The sequence below is a fragment of the Porites lutea genome, chromosome 3 (assembly GCF_958299795.1).
Source record: "Porites lutea chromosome 3, jaPorLute2.1, whole genome shotgun sequence".
NCBI classification, from domain to species: Eukaryota; Metazoa; Cnidaria; class Anthozoa; order Scleractinia; family Poritidae; genus Porites; species Porites lutea.
In genome coordinates this window covers 18,396,448-18,405,035 of record NC_133203.1, presented here as the reverse complement: position 1 = coordinate 18,405,035, position 8,588 = coordinate 18,396,448, and the positions used below count along the sequence as shown (strand labels likewise).

At 40.6% G+C, this 8,588-nt stretch overlaps 1 pseudogene; it reads right to left on the bottom strand.

The window, feature by feature from the left end:
• Positions 1 to 5,972: 5,972 nt before the first annotated feature.
• Positions 5,973 to 6,749, bottom strand: LOC140931776 (uncharacterized; annotated as a pseudogene).
• Positions 6,750 to 8,588: the final 1,839 nt, after the last annotated feature.

Here is an 8,588-nt window from a genome sequence, read left to right as displayed (position 1 = left end):
TGTTCGTTGTGCCTCAAATGGCATCACTAGTAAGTAAATAAATATGTCAATCCAAGAATGCAATATTAAATTAAACAGTGATGAACTCAATAAACTACCACTACTAACACTACTACTGAATAAGTTAGCTCTGAAATTAATCTGTTCGTGTCACAATGTACTCGACACACTACTCTCGTTAAGTAAAATATAACCTAATATTACCTGTATTGAATTAGAGTATACTATTTGCTTTGCTTAGTAATTTATAATTTTAGAAATCAAAATCAGCTTTTATAATACTGTAAGATGTTACACTCATTTTGATAAACAATCTACCACTACTACTACAATATTACTCCTACTAAGTCACATCCCAACGCATAGTATATTTCTCCTTTGAAAGTGTGTATTTGACAATTTACTCACACGATCAACATATATATTTTTGCTCATTCTTTTTCTTTAGCCGATGTGCAGGAGTGAAAACTAAGCCACTTGGGGACTAGTGGTGCAACGACTGCACAATTGGCGAAATGTCCAATCGTCATAGATGAGAAGAAGTTAGAACAATTTCCCTACTGTTCACATGAGTGAACTAAAAGTGTGGAAAAGAAATAAAATCAAGATGTATTAATTCTATTTGCATGTATCTTGCCCCTCGCCTGCCACATTTAAAATGACAATACGGTAATTAGTCGGAGATGGAGTGAAGGGGTTAAAGGGCGGCAGCGCTCAGTTAATAAACAAGACACTATTGGAGCATGCACTTAGCCACCATGGTATCACGCGTACGTGAGGTTTCTTTGTGGCAGACACGTGTGTCTGTCCCAATGATTTTAATAGCTCACATTCGATACATTAAAATTCTAACATGACTCCGAGGCTTTCTGGTCGTTTTTTACAATTTTGTTTAGTTTTCTTTGTGCTAAAGACTCTTCTGATAATTGCGAGACAATGGAGTAGAGAAAAATTTGCAACTTTGACCCTAAAACCTCGCAGTCATGTTGGAATATATCAAATACAGGCTATTGTTAAGGGTTGATTGAAACGGGTGAAAATGGAGGCGTGGACCTTTAGTGGACATTGCTTAGTATGTAAATAGCTGGAATTTTTCTCGGGAATTCCTGACGTAAGCTGCTGCCAACATGCAAAACTACCAGGAAATGTCATGGACCGGTAGCAACTTCCCTATTATGAGTTGTAAGAGAACGTACAAGTGATCTCTCACTTCCTTTCCTTGGACTTTTCTCCTGGCTCTCCTTCTTGCAAGCCACTCACGCGTTACTTCTCTCCATATCCTTGATGCATCAGCCAAATCCAATGCATGCATTTCTTCCCCCAGGAGTTTGCCATCCAAAGCCCAAAAATGCTAATGCCCGCTGATTGGCCCGGCAGTCTGGGTGCAGTTGGATTTGACTAATGCATTAAATGAAGAGCTTGCTTGAAGGCTGTTATGGTTTTCATTGTTATGAAACGAGATGGTTGTATCGTCATCATAATTGCTCAGTCATTTCCAAGCATATCTACAGCTATTTTGAGAAAGGTTGTCAGAAAAAGTGCACGCAAAAATCCTGAAAGGTATTGTGGGTGGTTTTGAATTCACTGTTATTCAAAGAAATTTGAAAGAATGACACGAGAGTCCACGGAAGTATGTTTGCGGGTGCTAAAAGAAAGCAACAAAAGTAGGTTCGACAGCTACAGTGTCAGCAACAGTGTATTGATCATATCCCATAATACCTTTCTGGATTGTCGAATGCACATTTTGTCGGACAACCTTTCTGGAAATAGCTGTATACCCCAAAAGTATATGTCAAGTGTAGAAATTGCCTTTGGTTCTCGACATCTGGGCAACAGGGCAACAAGGCAGCAGGGCACCTACAATCGGCGACAAAATGAGTTGAGACACTTCGCCCAAAACTGGGCTTTTTTACGTTTTATTAACTTCAAAAGGAGGAAATATAGCTTTCCTCCCCCATCCCCTCTGTACAATGTTGTGCCCTTGTTCTAGCTGCCTAAAGAAAACAACAAACACCCCAACTTTGAATGGAGGGGACAGCGGAGGGTTGCGGATTCTTTTGTTCTCCGAAATTACCCTATTTAAGAACAATGTCTTAACAATTTTCTCGCCGATTGTATAAATCTCAAAAGTGGTCATACGTCCTTTAGAAAGGTAATTGAATTCATTTCTTTATGCTGTGATGAAGAACCCCTGGTGGCTTTTTATTTGTTGTGTTCGACTTCATCATACCTATTTTAGAACAATTATTAGAGTAAGGCGATTTTGTTATTTTCAGTGCATGACATTTTGTGTCACGCTTAACAGTGCCTTGACATCGTGCAATGTGGTGCGTCGCGCACGATTTCTTATTCTCTTCTTTATCGAAACGCATCGAAAAAAAGAACAAAGTGAAAAGGAAATAATCTGATGATCTTTTAAGAATGAAGTTGGTTACTTGTGGTTACTCGTGGCCAGTCCCCTCCTGAACTCATAGTTTCTACTGTAAAGTACATTCTTCAAAGAGCCTTATGGGTATATGGGCAACGAATCTGCTGCACAGATTTAGCGATGCTATGGAGCTTTGCTGTGCATTAGAAGTTGGAACATTTTTCCTCAAAATTCTCCTGGGCATAGCAATCATGGCTATTTTATCGTCCATCCCACCCTTGTCAAATAGCCAAACTTCGAATAAACACTTTCGAACTTACTAGGGATATATTCAAATACAATATATTACCTGCCATCGATTCCTACCAATCACACTTAGTTACCAGAGGAAAACCAATCATTCGGTACGTGGGTATGCTGCGTAATTTCTTGAAAACACTACCGAGAACAAAGATTGTTCAACTAATTTTCCCTCGAAAAACACAGGAAAGGGATTATATGGGTATCTTTTCTATCTTCTGACAAACGACCTGGTGAATATAGTAGTCTCAACTAGTTACCATCTCCTAACAGGTGCTAATAAGACAACAGCGCATAGATTTCGATTCAGACAATCGGCAACAAATGAGTTGAGACACTTCGCCCAAAACTGGCTTTTTTTTACGTTTTATTAACTTCAAAAGGAGGAAATATAGCTTTCCTCCCCCATCCCCTCCGTGCAATGTTGTGCCCTTGTTCTAGCTGCCTATAGAAAACAACAAACACCCCAACTTTGAATGGAGGGGACAGGGGAGGGGTGCGGATTCTTTTGTTCTCCGAAATTACCCTATTAAAGAATAAATGTCTCAACAATTTTGTCGCGGATTGTAGGCAGCAGGGCACCCAGGGCAACAAGGCAACAAGGCAACAAGGGCAACAAGGCAACCATGGCAACAGGGCAACCAGGGCAACAATGCAACAAGGCAACAAGGCAACAGGGCAACAAGGGCAACAGGGTAACCAGAGCAACAAGGGCAACAAGGGCAACAGGGTAACCAGAGCAACAAGGCAACAAGGGCAACAAGGGCAACAGGGAAACAGTGCAACAGGGCAACAAGGGCAACAGGGGAGAACCAGTAAGTCACTCCTAGTTTAGGGTGTTGAGATAAAGTGGTAATTAGAGAGCTAAAACTTCCTTAGATTACTTACTGAATTCACAATAGCCATTCCTAACGTTGTCTGACTGTAGGTATATTCATAGCTTCAGCACACTTTATTATTTACATATTCCCATATTCCCATATGCCTTATATACTTTATATTTCTTTAACGCTAGAAGAATTATTATCAAAAATCCATTGACAAACCACAGCACATCTTATAAGAGCTGCGTACTGCCTCCAGTGGTGTAGTGCCCTGTCTTGAAAGTTCTGACTGGTTTCCTTTCAGCTGATTGATTCGTTTTTTTCACTGTATGCAGCCAATTTGCACTCAGTTTTATTCGTATATGGTAAGTGATAAATTTTCCTACTGTTGGGTCTAATTTCGTTCAAATGAATTTCTTTTTTTATATGGAAAATTCAGTCTGGTACAGTGTTTTCAAAGTTATGTTTGCTTTTCTTTCAGCTTCTTGATCTGTTCATAAATGGCAGCAAACTTTAGTGACAGTAAAGCTTAATTACTTACTTCTTTGATGCTTATTGTTTTAAGATTTAACAGATAACCGAATTACGCTTTGCCTTATGATCACATTAAAAAAAGCTTAGTGATATTTTTTAACGACAGAAAATTCTACTTTTTCTGGCCTGAAAAATCTCTCGTAACATACTGAATAGTACAGCAATATTGTAACTATTCAACTCACCATTCTTTGCTTTTCAATAATCCACAATCTGAAATTTATTTTTGATGTTGGTCTTTTAGAGAGCTTTCAAAAGAGAGCGCGAAAGAGAATGATGTCCGTAACAAGTGAGTTTTACATGTTTATTATTGCTTGATTTATTAATCAGTGTTAACACTGTTTTCTCATGCATCAAGCTTATTCATTTACGTTACCTTAAAGATTACTTCCTTATTCAACTGTCCTGGCTATGCTGTGATGCTTCAATTTTGCTTTTTTTCCTTGAACGTACACTAAAAATAGTCAAGGTTCCATAAAGCCAACACCCTTCCTTGCCATGAAGGTGGCGCTTAATTTACTGCTAGAGCTTATACTGCTGTTTAGTAAATATTAAAAATCAAGTGTACCTGATCATGGGTTTTTTTATTTCCTTATGTACAGTGGAACTTTCCGTTGGACAGAAATAAAAGACAAAATTCTGTTAAGAGAAGTTCGCTTTGTTGAGCCATACCAGTTCAAGGCTGGATCTAAGGAATCTGGTCAAGCCTGGTCTGAAGTTGCAGGTGCTGTAAATCAGTATGATGGATTCAAAGTTATGCCTAGAGACCAAAGAAGTGTCCGAGACAGATTCAATAAACTGGTTGGTGATTACAACAGAAAAATGAGAAAGGAGGGGGAGTCAGGAACAAATCCCAAGCCCTTGTCTGAAGCAGAAATTATTTTACAAGAAATTTAGGAATGAATGAATGAAATCAGCAAGCGTTTCCGTTTAATTTCGGAGCAAAAAAAGACCGAGGGACGGGATTTTTGGTTTTGACCAGGCGAGAAATGAAACGAGGAGCCAAAAAATGAAAGAGGGGGGAGGGGGAGGGGGAGGGGAAGGAAGGAAACGCTTGCAGACAAACCCCTCGATTTTTGAAAAGCTGTGTTTGCCAGCGAACGCAGCGCGTGATTGGCTCGGCTAGTCGAACAATATTGACATGTGTCGATAAAAGGTTTGTTTCATACTGAGAGGTCATGTATGGTACGTGACACGCATCTTCCTGTGGTAATTGTTGTTTATTCTGGTTGGCAAGATTTACCCTTCAATGCAAGAGCATTTTCTTTAACTTCTTTTGAAACACAAAGCTCTTCTTGCGACTATATAAGGGTACCGGAATCAGGTCATTTAATTTATTCCGCAAAGTAGCTCCTGGATCTGAATAACTAAAAGTGATTTTCTTTGTTAGGGAATGCGATGGTTTCCCGCAATGTTCTGTCTTGCTGGGCCCAGCTCGTTTGTGCTGTTTTGTCCAGCTGAGCTTTGACCTGCATTGATTGTTTGGATTAATTGAGATTTCACCGTTAACGCTGTCCACGCGTACCAAAATACAAAAAAACAAAATTATTATAGTTTCACACACACGCCTCTAAAGTTCATTTCCGTTCCTTGGAAGGACAAACATTTTATTGGTCAAATATGACAGCTGATGACAGCATAAAATGTCGGTGTGTGAACTCATGTATGACAGGCCAAGTGGGCAGTTTTCAAAATCGAGGGGTTTGTCTGCAAGCGTTTCCCTCCCTTCTTCACCAGTCCCTCCCTGCTCTTTTACTTGCGCCATTTTTTCCGCTGTCTTTGACTCTTGTTCCTCTTTCTTTGCTTGTAAACTGCACAGAAACACTTGCTACGCAGGCTACAGAAACTCTTACTGAACTCATAGCCGTGTTGAAAGCTTCCATCTCAGGGGTGAGACATGGGCATTCCCTTGGGCGTTTGGGTCTCATTAAATTGGGATGAAGGGGTTAGGCTGGATCCCCATACAGAGAAAGGACATCACCTCTTGTGTTAAATCCAAATCTTGATAGATCATTCAGGAGACCAGAATCCTTAAGCATTCCCGCATCGTGACGACGTCCTTCCACAGGTCCATACAGGTTTTCCATCAGACCATTTGGTAGGGCCACTGACTGAAATTTCAGCCCATGCATCCTTTCATTGCCGATGTAAACAACAGGTTGGTTCGTATCTGGTCTGCATATTCAACAAACTGTTCCATCTATAAATTCAAAACAGTTTTTGTGGGGACTTCCCTGTTGTTTGACTGCTCGAGCACAAGATTCCAAGAAAGGAGGCACAAGGAATGCCTGGTTCCATGAAGTCAAACGAAAGCCATGAAATTTGTGGATCCAGTCAAGTACAGTGTTTGATATCAAACTCAGTTCAGGAACTGGGTGAACAAACCTTTCAACGAGGTCAAAATACCGACAAGAATAAGCCAACCTTTTTAGGAGAATGCAAAATCCTTCTATACAATCAGAAACTGTGCCCTGAGGGCACCTAAATCTTGCTGGAACTTGCAAAGCATCGGCTGCAAAGGGTATATCTTCTTTCTCTAGTCTGAACTCGGATTTACATTCTCTAGAGTCTAAAGAGTCTAAAGAAAATGGGTCAAATTCCCAATACGGATCAAAAGGATTCACTGCTTTGTATTCTTTGTATAAAAACAAAAACTCTTTGTTGCTTATTAAGCCTTCTGCAGACGAAATTACCAGCAAGTCTCACACCTCATCAAAAGACATCTTGGCTTTACTGTCCTCTGTCATGTTGCCCGAACTTAAGTTAAAATTTTTCGCACCTTTTTACCATCCTGGCCCCAGGCCACCCGTGTACGCTCCCAACTGTCCCAACCGACCGTAGTGTACTATCTTAAAGTCCCTAATATGAGAAATCAGCCCGTACTCAGTGATAGAGCTGTGCAGAATAGGCTCAGTGAATGAGTAGGACGAATAATGAAGAAATCGAAGACTTTATACCTCCGCTGGACAGGAAATGTTGCGCCGGGTTAAATTACTAATGGAGCCAATGAGAGACTTACAATAACAATTCCCCTTGCCTCAATTGGACAACCTTTCCTGGCTGTCGACTATTATCAAATAACGTAGATAAAAGCATCATTCAACATAGCGACCTTGAATGACCTAATAGCTAGCAACATGTTAAATGGACCAAGCCTGACAGTCCCAGCCCCTTCCCCTAGGAGGGAAGGGAAGAATACTATAGAATATCCGCCAATTTATCACCGAAAAAGCCTATCGAGTTTAGGTGTTTAGCTTTGAAAAGTTCTTTAAAGTGTAACAGCGAAAGCCCTGCGGCTACTCAACCAATGTTTGGGTAGGGGTAAGGCACCATACAATGGTCTCTCTTCCACCTTCCCCTCCCCCCCAGATTGCAAGATGCATTACAGTAAAACCACATCTGACACCTCCTACTTTTGAGACCAGTTTAGATATTTGAGTACCTCATTTCATTCAGCTTTTTTCCTTTTTGCTTTTCCTGTCATCAAGTAATTTTCGTGTATAATCTCGGAGTGAAATTGTGTTGCCCTATGTCAGGGAAAACGAGACACTCTTGAATCCTGGATTCCATGACGTAGGTTCCGGATTCCAGGCACTTGGTTCCAGTCCTTATAAGTGGAACTTGGATTCTGGATTCCAGATTCTTTGAGCTGTATTCCAGATTCAAGAGCCCAGGATTCAGGATTCCATAAGCGAAAATTTCACAGATCCTGGAATCCCGATTCCCTTACATGGGGAAGATCTGATACCCCTTTTTCCTTTCAGTCACGTTCCTGTCTATCGTAAAATTACTATAAAACACATGATATTACGAAATGCTTCGTGCAAAAAAATATACTGTGCTGCTGTACTAGGTCCTGTATCAGTCGTCTCAACTGATGCACCCCCATGATGGTTACTAAGAGTGTTTTTGCAAGCCGGCGATTTGCCTCTATTTGTTGCTCTGATTCTTCAGTAGTTTAAAATGCGGTGCAATCATGGGACTAAGGTGTCACATGTGTTTGAGTATTTTTGCTAATTTGTCACTACAGTTGAATCACTGGATGCGAGTTCATGGACAAGATGCTCATCTGAACATTGTATGTGGCGTAGGGGGTGTGGACAGACCTACCGAAATTTTTTGGGATACAGAAGCCACTTGCAGAGAAACCACAATCACCTGTGGAAAAACGCGTCAGAGATCACGGAACTATGAGACTTCGGATAATGGAAATTCACAATTTGACTCAAAAACCAATAAATGATATCGTGGCATATACAACTATGCTTATTCAGCATGCTGTACAGAGGACGTGTGAGACTGGTGAGAAAAATTAGAGAAAGTACCGCAGAAGATTATTCAGGCCAAATCAGCTGGGAAGTGCTATCAGGTGAAGACGCGATGTTTGGCAACCCGTTCCAAGGTTTGGAAACAGAAAGTGATCAAAGGAAAATGTTTAAAGAATTATTTGGATTTGTGGTAACTAACCATGGGCCCCTCGTAGAGATATGTGCAATTATGTAACTTAACACTGTTCGTGCCCACCAGTGCCTGGCCACATGCATGAACCAACAATCGGTCAG